The sequence below is a fragment of the Etheostoma cragini genome, chromosome 13 (genome assembly GCF_013103735.1).
Source record: "Etheostoma cragini isolate CJK2018 chromosome 13, CSU_Ecrag_1.0, whole genome shotgun sequence".
NCBI lineage: Eukaryota > Metazoa > Chordata > Actinopteri > Perciformes > Percidae > Etheostoma > Etheostoma cragini.
In genome coordinates, this window is record NC_048419.1 from 7331241 (window position 1) to 7342293 (window position 11053).

Sequence of the window (11053 nt, forward strand, 5' to 3'; positions counted from 1 at the left end):
GATTTGAACCAGTGACCCTCCGGTTACCAACCCAACTCCCTATGGACTGAGCTACTGCCACCCCCAAAAATTGCTGTCGCGTTGTGTGATTTTATTATAATGCAACAGCATTATGATAAAATAATAAAGCACCAGGTTACAGAGTAGCTGCCTGCAAGATACATTCTAAAGTAACACCCCTTAATGTGGTAGTCATTTCATTAGTCAACACTACACTTGACATTATATTGGTTGGGGGGACTTTGACCAGTTGTAACACAAGAAATCCGAGAGTGCATGAGATATCCAAGAGAAAAAGATTTGCAAGCACACACAAGCAGTCTGAGTCAACAGAGCAGTCAAGCATCCGGTTCTGGATTTTAACCAAACCTACATTATTGTGCCATGCCGGAAATGCACTTCACTAGCATTTTTAAGGCAAAAAAATTTCATTTTCTAATAAAAATCTGTGAATGTAAAAACATTTTTTGTGATTATCTTAAATTTTCAGCTTTGTTTTCCCAGAAAAGTCTATGAGCTTTCATACAAACATTTGGTTGTGCCATCTCCAATACATTTTTGACCAATTATATATACAGAGCCCAAATCTCACTCATTTACGGATTTTCCAAAAACCCAGTCAGAAAATGGAATACTACAAACAACTTCACGTCTTGTACATTGATCATCTTATACACTAATAAAATGTTCAAACGTATCTGGTTGAGGGTGAATGAGTATGGCAAAAAAAAAGACTATCCCAGTAACACTTCACAGTACCCATAATTAATAAATGGAATATATATAGGTGAAGGGATTATTTCTCCAACCTGGGGAAAGCCAAATCAGAGTTACCCCTGCTTGAGATGCTGCCCCCGTGACCCGATATTGGATAAGCGGACAAAGATGGATGGATGGACGGATGGATGTATAATAGTTAATTAAACTTGAGTTGATAGTTACTGTTAAACAAGGACATTTAATAGTTAATAGTTATCTACCGTTAAACAATGAAATTGTGGTCTAAAATGTTTACTAATCATTAGTTATCATTTATTTTATTTTTTATTTTATTTTATTGTAATTTACAATAATACGCCAATCGGAAGGTTGGTAGTTCAATCCCTGGCCCGCAGTACCATGTCGAAGTGTCCTTGTCCACTGAACCCCGAGGTGCCCCCCATGCTTTAAATAGCTGTGGCCCGGAGGCTCTCTCTAAAAAAAACTGCGTTTTCTTGCATTGTACATGTGTAATGACAATAAAAGTTTAATCTTATCTTTTTACTATATCAGTGGATAAATAGGGCCCGGGCGCCAAAAGCGGCGAACGCCCTATAGACACTGAAGGAAATTTAAGTATTTTAAGGGTTTCAGGAATAGGCACACAAAATTGGAGCTAATGGAGCTAATTAACTGTATGACATAGAGTATTGTGTGAGGTATCAATGAACTTAGCAGTGAGTTCCCTTTTCGTTGTTGATGATTTATAGGGTCTGTGCGGCGTTTGCCAGTAACCCTGAGCCGCAAAAAAGAGCAAGAGCCTGTCTAACGCTGCTTGCAGTTTTAATAACATCTATAAACTTTATTTGGAGGGATATAAAGTTGCTAATGCTAACTAAATCTTATTGTAATGAAGTAATTAGTTTATAATAATTAGTCGTTTTTAAAGCCACAAGTAACAGTAATTTGGCCCCATTTAATCTTTTTTTTGGTGCTCTATAAAAGAGATTTTTATGCAATGATATTTATCTGAACAATGTGTCAGTTGCAACTTTATAATAGCCATCAGTAACCATTTCCAAATAATTAAACATATAAAATGCTATATGTGCAATAACTAAAAAAACATAAATTGTAGCATTACTAATCATTAGTTAACATAATGAATAATAACTTAAGTTATATAAACTAATAAAATAAGTTTAGTGAGCTATTAATTGTATTAGTGGTGCTTAAAAAAGTAATACCCATACATATTTTACAAGGTAGTGACTCAATTTTACATCAAGAAACGCAAGTACAACAACTTGTAATTTATTGTCCACCAAGCCCCCTTGGCTAGCAGAGAAGATAGACACACTGTCTTTGACACTAGCCAGATGACTGCACTTATTATATATTGAAATTATTATTCCACACACAGTCAGATATCTTTTTATTTCTTCTTTCTCTGCTATATGTAAAAAAAAAACATCTCTATTCCTTTCTATTCTGATTCACAGTGCTGGCAACCAGCTGGATCTTGTCTTCCTCTGACACTGCTCAAACTGCAGACCTCACTCTTACCCCACCTTGTGATTTTGATCACTACTTTGTGTTCTTTTCTAACCCCGCCCTCTGTACACTCACCCCACCCCACACTATCTTTACTTGCTGCAGCTCTGTCCTCCTCGCTGACGTCTTCTCAGTTCTCTCATCTCTCCCTTTCCCACTCCTTATTCTCTCTCTCTCTCTGCAAACTATGTATCTCCATACCACCTTGGCTGTTTGACTCACTGCGTACTGAGAGATGGAAAGAGTAAAATTGCATTGACCACTCTAACCTATCATCCACCCCTCCCTCACTTCTATTTAATATATGTAAATGTGCTGTATTTATATAGCGCTTTTCTAGTCTTAACAACTACTCAAAGCGCTTTTACATCATACAGGAAACATTCACCATTCACACACTATGGCCAAGGCTCCCGTACAAGGTGCCACCTGCTCATCAGATAAACACTCACACACATCCACACTCCGATGCGCAGCATTGGGGGTAACTCGGGGTTCAGCGTCTTGCCCAAGGACACTTCAACACCCACCTGTCCAGCAATAACACACGGGAGGTGTTGCGGGGCATACATGACATCACCAACTACGGGGATTGAACCACCAACCTTCCAATTGGCATGCAACCGCTCTACCACAGAGCCACAGCCGCCCGTATATGTATATCTTAACACATTTAATTGTACAACAGGATGCTGATATTCACAACATTTAAGGTATCCCTGTACCCTTGTGTATAGGTTTGTCTTACCTAAATCAGCTATAAGCTTGGGTTCCTCCTGTGAAAGTATCTGGTAGAAACTAGATTTGAATTGTGGCGTTCCTTGTTCCACAACATGAAAGAGCACCCTCATTTGTTCTTGTGGCGTTAGAGCTTCGGAGATGGTTGTTGGCTGCTGTGAGTTCCATGCTTCTATGATGGTTCTGGTTGATCTAACCCCATCGATGATCTGCTCCCTGAACTCCTCCAGGAAGGTTTCCACTACATGATGAATTAAGTGATCATTTATTAGAGAATTTAACAAGCAGAAATGTGTGCCATGGTTAGTAGTAATATGACATTGGTGGTACACCACAGGCAAAAACTGAATTTTTAGGTTTTGGGCTGTTTTGTTTCCATATTATGTCGTCTTTCAGATGTGTGGAAAACCTACATATATACAAATATGCATTTAGGGGTTTATCTACTACACTTTGTCTATTTCCGTGTGTAGACTTTTCCTACATTCATTAAAAGCTACCATTAGATGATAATGTGCTTCATTTTCGTTTCATTCCTTTCTGTTTTTTGAAATTTTATAGAGATGTATGTTAATTGTTCATGCGTGATGTTTTTTGTACAACATTTTATTCCTAAAACGTGGCGTAAATTGATTTATTTTTTGATAAAAAGAGATCAAAATTGTCCTCTGTAAAAACTTCGACTCAACAACATGAAACAGGAATTTTGAGCATTTTTATTTTTAGCGCATGTTTAGTGAGAAAATCCATCATTTGCATGTTTAAACATATCATTTCAGAAAACTTAATACCAAAAATACTGTCAATTTATTAACTGGGGAAACTCGTATTACTCGTGATATCTGTATTTTTTGTATTCTTTTTGTTTTTAAAGTAGGTTTTTAACTTAATACATACTAATAGCTAACACCTAATATATCAAAAATGCAAAAGCTGATGTATCACCCAAAGGCAACATGTTTTGCAGAACAATCTACTCACAGTAGATTTAAACACAGTGGCAGATTGTAGTCAAATGTAATAGCATGCTTACAATGTATTAGCAATGCATGGCATAAGAAAACATTAATGGCTATTTCCTGAGAAGAAAACAAAATCATTTTGAGGAATTAAATTAACTTACCGTGTTCTGTTGATTGATATGTATCCATATCACTAATTCAGAACTGGTGTTCCCATGAGATCAGTCTTGAGTGAGAGGCAAGGAATGATATAAAATTAGCAAAAAAAGAGCAAAACTCAATGTATTGAACCATTGCAGATTTATATAATTTGTATTTAATTAATTTTTTTACCTCATCTTACTTTGTCATGCGTTGTGTACAAAAACAAAGTAAGCCATATTAGGCTTAAAGTCCTAGAAGTAATTTGAGTGCTGCGCTTGTCTGCTTAGGTGTTAAAGTCCACGGACATCTGTGGGGATGAGCCAGACATGCACTGTTATCTTCAAAATATAGTATATCTCTTCACTCCACACCCAGTAAGTTGTGTATGATTAGATGGTAGGTGATATTTGGGTGGTGAAACATCTTGCTCTATGAGACTGGTCTCAGCTGATAAGGGTGGTGTGACATTCATGTTTAGCTTGGTGGGTTTCCCTTAACTCTCCTGATGTTCATAAGCAAAATAAGCATTGTAAATATAACGTATTCCATCAAACACTTGGTTAATTGGTTTTCAATGTAATAACTTATTAGAATTCCTAAAACAGATGACTATATGCACTGCATGAATAATGGGGAATCTGGGAAATTGTGGGATGTGTAAAAATGGGCTTAATCTCACTTTTTGCTTTTGGGACTGGTTATTGAAATGGTTGGGAGTTGTGTGAAGGGCAAACTTCCAAGAAACAAAACAAACATTTGTTTCAACTACTCCATTTCTGTATACAAGCCATAGACTGTATATTATATTATTAATATTATTATTTTTATTGGGGTATTTAGTTTTTTGTGATACTTTTTTATTTATTTAAAGAGCCAACTAAAAATGCAAAACATTGGTCCAGATGACAATATATAGAAAAGTATACTACACACAGAAGAAGGTGCCGTGCACCTTTTGCACAATTCTTCCCTGCAATAAAATGTTTCACTCTAAAACAAAGGGGGAAATATGGGAAGGAGGGTGAAAGAACTAAAAACACAACAGCAAGAATGATGCCCGCTGCTCACAAAAAAGACACACAGAAACAGACTGTGTGTCTTTTTTGAGACTGTCTGTCTGCTTGGTCGGTTTAATTAGAATGAAACAGACTTGTGATCGGGGAGAGAAGGCAGGGAAATTACTTGCATGGCGTTTAAAAACAACAAAATGAACGTACTATCACGGAGATTGTGACTGCTAATGGAGACAAGTCACCTCAAACAATGAATGCACTTTTTGAATCATATAACACACAGTTTTACTAATTGGAATGTTTAGTTACTAATGAATCCTTACAAGATTTTTTTTATCAGTTAACGCTCCCTTCACTTAGCGAAGAAGCTAAAGCGGATTTAGATTTTCCTATCACATTAGCCGAAATTTCTGAAGCAATTGACAAAAAAAAGGGGGAAAGGCCCCTGGCCCGGATGGGCTGCTTATCGACATCTATAAAAAATGTAAGAACAAACTTATATCGCCACTGTTAGATATGTTTGTAGAAAGCCTTAATTCTGGCAAATGTCCACCATCCTTGCGTAACGCATTTATTATTCTGATATTGAAACCCGAAAAACCAGCAACAAAATGTTAGTCCTTTCAACCAATGATCCAGACCACAATGGATCTGTTGGAGGACGTCAAGCTTTTCACTGTGTTTGCAGGGTTCTCAATATTATTCATGCACAGACAGAACATCCTGATACACGAGTGCTCTCGTTAGATGCAGAAGAAGGCATTTGATTGGGTGGAGCATGGTTATCTCTACAAAGTGCTCGTGCGTTTTGGCTTTGGTAATTACTTTTCTAAGTGGATTAAAGTTTTGTATAATAATTCGGTTGCATCAGTATTAACTAACAATACAATGTCCAAACCTTTTGAGAGGCACACGCCAAGGATGTCCTCTTTCACCTCTTCTGTTTGTGTTGGCAATTGAGCCACTATTGCCATTAGGAGTAATCAAAATATTACTGGCATTAAAATAAATGAGACTCACAACAAAATATGCCTTTTTGCAGATGATGTGATTTTCTTTCATTCCACCTAGAACAGTTGCTACATTACTTGTTTGATACATTACTTCTTTTAGTAAGCTTTCCAGTTACAAATTACTGAATACAATTCTGTTATTCTTTTCCTTAAGTATTCTGAAAGAGTAAATGCCCCAGTTCAAACACCATTAAAAATAGTTAGATAGCTTCATTTATCTTGGTATTAAAATTACCCCTAAAATTGATGATTTAGTAGAGGCATTATAATCCAGTAATAAAGGCTTTTTCTGAATTTATCGATAGATGGTCCACATTACCAATTTCCATAATAGGGGGTATCAACATATTTAAAAATAGTGTTCCTCCAAAATTTCTTTACCTCTTTCATTCTATTCCCCTTGGTCCTCCTATTCATTTTTTTCAAAGATGTTTTGCAATTTCATTTGGAACAACGGACGGGCTAGACGTTGCTTTATCTCCCCTATAATAGAGGAGGCTTGAAACTCCCAAACCTCGAATGGTACTATTGGGCTGCCACTTAACTTAATACTGTCTCTCGTTGGTTCTCACAAGAAACGCCACGTTCCTGGATGAGTTGGGAAAGAAACATGACATCTCCTCAACCACTCAATTCATATTTATTTTGAGCTAAATTAAAAGAACTAAAGGCATTAACACATAATCCCTTTGTTAAAAACTCGATTATGGTTTGGTATGAGGTTTATGAACATATTGTTGAGATACCTGTGGTATCTCAATTTACACCAAAATGGGGTAAAGGCGTTTTTACTCCTGGCAAACAAGATTTGGGCTTCATGTAAAGATGAAGACAGATAAAAGGCCTAAGAAAAATTGCAGATTTATTTAACAACATTCTTGTCTTTTGAAGATTTGAGACAAAAGTATGACATCCAACCAAAACTTTTTAAATACCTGCAGATAAGAAGCTACATATTTAAGATACAGAAATCTTAATCTCCACCTACTCTTAGCTGTATTGAAGAAATAGCAACAAAGCAACACCCTAAGAGGGGATTGACGTCAAGTTTTTATGCAATAATCGTGGGGGAATCAAATGTCTCCTCGGAGAGTAAAAGATTGGCGTGAAGATTTAAAATCTGAAATGTCAACTGAGGACTGGCAGAAGATTTGCTCAAACACAAAAAAAATCTCAAACACAAACAATACCCATTTTAAATGACTTCAGTATAAGTGGATAATGAGAACTTATGCAACACCAACTCAGTTAAATAAATTTAGCCCCAATAATCCTGATACATGCCACAAATGTGGTAGAAAGGGCCCACAAATCCAGGCTTTTTGGAGTGAAGTGATGGAAAGGATTTTACATGTCACAGGTATAAGGCTATTATTAAACGCCAAACTGCATCTTTGGTATTTTTCCCAAGGCAAACAAATCTATGATTACTTTCTGCATTTTACAAGCTAAGCATTTCACAAGCATCTGCTAAGATGCAGAATTATATGGAACCATAGCTAAATCTTGGAAATCCACTATCAAATCAAGTGTTAATGTCTGGCTTACTGGACTGTTAGACTGTCTTGAACTGGAAAAACTCCCTTTTACTTTAAAGGGTAAATAACTCATCTTTGACAATATGTGGAGATCTTTTATGGTTTTCTTAGGAGGGAGGAAAGCATTGGAGTCATGCTCTCCTTATGTAAACCATCAACAAATGAGTATTGATATGTATTAAGTATACGTCTCCTTGACTTTGCTAAGTTTTATTTGAAGTGGTTCTCTCTAGACCAACTCCGGGATAGGTTAACTTTTGGACCACATATGATTTTTATTTTAAGGATTTTTTATTTTGATCTGCTGTGCCAACTACCGCAGGTTACAGCACTGTCATGTTTTTTAATTTTATTGAAGATGAGCTTTACTGTGTCAGTTTGGATTTGCACAGGTATTATTTGTTGTAGTGTGATTATCTTCTCAAAAACTGTTTGACAGATGTGGGAGTGGGCCAGTCGACCAGGGCTTTGATCTTAGCAGGGTCAGCTCGCAACCGCTCGCACTCTATAACATAGCCGAGGAATTGAGGGAACACTGAACACACATTTCTCGGCCTTCACAAATAACCGGTTCTCCAGGAGCAGCTGCGGCACTAACCGGACATGTTCGCTGTGTTGGACTGGGTCACGGGAGAAGATTAGGATATCGTCCAGGTATACGAAGAACGAAGCGGTGGAGGGAGTCCTAAAGCACGTCATCACTAGAGCCTAGAACACAGCAGGGGCATTAGTGAGACCAAAGGACATGACTAAATATTTGTAGTGGCTGAGTGGGGTATTAAATGATGTTTTCCACTTGTCCCCTTCCCTGATCCGGACCAGGTGGTAGGCGTTTCTTAGTTCTAATTTGGTTAACATGGTGGACCGGGAGAGGGACTTGTAGACGGAATCCATATGGGGTTGCGGTTACTTCTTCCTAACCGTGATTGCGTTGAGCCCCCGGTGGTCGATACACAAATGGAGGGTTTTGTCTTTTTTGGCCACAAAGAAAAAGCCTGCGCCCAGCGGGGGCAAGAATGGACGGATGATGCCAGCGGCGAGAGAGTCCTTAATATACTGCTCCATAGCCTCCCTCTCTGGACCAGACAGCTTAAACAGCCGGCTAGTGTTTAGGGGAGCATCCGAAAGGAGGGCTATGGAGCAGTCGTAGGGACGGTGGGGGGGCAAGGACTTGGCCTAGTCCCAACTGAACACCAGGGCTAGATCGTGGTATTCAGTCGGGACCGAAGACAGGTCAGAAGGATTGAGAGGTTTGTCGAGCATGGGAATATTACCGGGGGCTTGCGCTGACAATAGGCAGGAGGAGTGGAAAGCTGTGCTCCAGTTTCTGATCTTCCCCCGCGCCCAGTCCACGTTGGGATTGTGAGTGGTGAGCCAGGGGAAACCGAGGACGATGGGGGTGGTCGAGGAGGAAATGAGGGGAAGAGAGAGGGTTTTGTGGTGATTACCGGAGGTGAGGAGTTGCAATAGGGGAGTACGGTGCGTGATGGTGCCAAGAGACTGGCCGTTGAGACTGGAGGGGAGTGTCGGGAAGGATGTGGGAGACGGAAAGTTGAAGGGCGAGTTCGATGTCGATGAGGCTTTCATCGGCACCGGAGTCGACGAGTGCCCACAGAGGAACGGAGACGTCACGCCAGGACAGGGAGACGTCTAATAATATGCGCTGTTTGGGAAAGGTTCGGCTCGCCAGAGCTCCCACTGCTACTGGCGAGCCTGCTCTTTTTGGCCGGATGGGACAAGCGCAGAGAAAATGGCTCGACCCTCACGTTTCCCTGGGGACAGGCAAGCCTTGCCTAGCTGCATAGGCTTCGGAGGAGGGAAAACAGACAGAGTAGGAGGGACGATGGGACATGGCTGGGAAGGCGGGGGAACTGAGACCCTAGACATTGGCGCGATAACCCTGCTCCCTCTCCCGGATGCGATTGTCCAAATCGATGGCAGCACCTATTAGACAATCCAGGCCCCCCGACTTGTCCCTGGTGTCCAAGATGTCTTTAATCCAGTCCTCATCTCCTCCTCAAAGGAGGACTATGAGGAGAGGAGATCCGGCCTCCCCTGTCTCACTGCGGCGTACCAGGAGAGCGCGCGGTTGTGAGGCAGCCCCGCCAAAAACACCTCCTGGCTTCGTCGGAGTGGAATCTTACTGGCTGTCTGCTAAACACCAGGGAGCACTGTACTAAGAACCCCTTGCACGTTCCCAGCACACCGGAGAATTTGTCAGGCATGGACATGGGGGTTTCTGAGGGGGGTGACGTGACCGAATTGACCGGAAGGGAGTGCGCGAGGAATTACTGATGTACGTAACCCACATAGGCAACAAGTCACTAGTTCAACACCACACACGGACCATGTTGCCCCTGACTTGTTAGATTGAGTTGGCTCAATTGCTCAAATGACTGGAGGACAAATAGGCAACAGTATTATATCTCACTTTAACCTGTCTAGCCTGTGGTCAGACACACACAGCAACCTGCCTACTGGCAGTAACACGCTGACTCTACCTTCCAACACTGTGGACATATCCCAGACTCATTTGGTCACACAGAAATGTCAAAGAGCCTCCTTCCTTCAAATGGGATGCGTCTGACTCAGTTGATATCGAGGAGTGGGAAGACCTGATGAGGGCTTTTGTTAAGAAAGGAAACATGAATGCTGAGGAGATGCTTGTTCGCCTGCGGGGTAGAGCAAAAGACGTGGTCAAATTTGGGGTTAGGAACAGTGAGTCTAACATCCAAATCCGCCCCAATGCTATTTACAGTCTGCCAGGTAAGCATTTTTAGTTGCAGTCCCTGACCACCGGTGTCCACCAGGGTGGCTGTGGGTTACCGCCCCTTGAGGCACCTAAGGCCCTTGGCCCACAGCTCCCCGCCGCAGCTTCAGCAATGGAAACTTTGAACATTGTCCACTCAGGTTCAATGCCCCCAGCCTCCACAGGGATGCACGAAAAGCTCCGCCTGTATACAGCTTGGATGAGTCCCCGCTTCCCCTTCCTGAGGTGGCGAACGGTTTTCCAGAAGCACCTTGGTGCCGACCGAAAGTCCTTCTCCATGTCTTCTCCGAACTTCTCCCACACCCGCTGCTTTGCCTCTGTCACGGCAGAGGCTGCAGCCCTTCGGGCCCGTCGGTACCTTGCAACTGCCTCCGGAGTCCTCCGGGATAACATATCCCGGAAGGACTCCTTCTTAAGTCGGACGGCTTCCCTGACCACCGGGGTCCACCAGGGTGTCCGTGGGTTACCGCCCCTTGAGGCACCTAAGGCCCTTAGCCCACAGCTCCCCGCAGCAGCTTCAGCGATGGAAACTTTGAACATTGTGCACTCAGGTTCAATGCCCCCAGCCTCCACAGGGATGCACGAAAAGCTCCGCCGGAGGTGTGAGTTTAAAGTCCGTCGG

At 41.3% G+C, this 11053-nt stretch overlaps 1 long non-coding RNA gene across 1 annotated transcript; it reads right to left on the minus strand.

The window, feature by feature from the left end:
• Positions 1-3001: 3001 nt before the first annotated feature.
• Positions 3002-4460, minus strand: LOC117955473. Its single transcript, XR_004659054.1, has 3 exons — positions 4287-4460; positions 4115-4179; positions 3002-3232 (listed from the first exon to the last, which is right to left on the minus strand). It is a non-coding gene; the product is annotated as an uncharacterized LOC117955473 (long non-coding RNA).
• Between the last annotated feature and the right edge of the window lie 6593 nt (positions 4461-11053).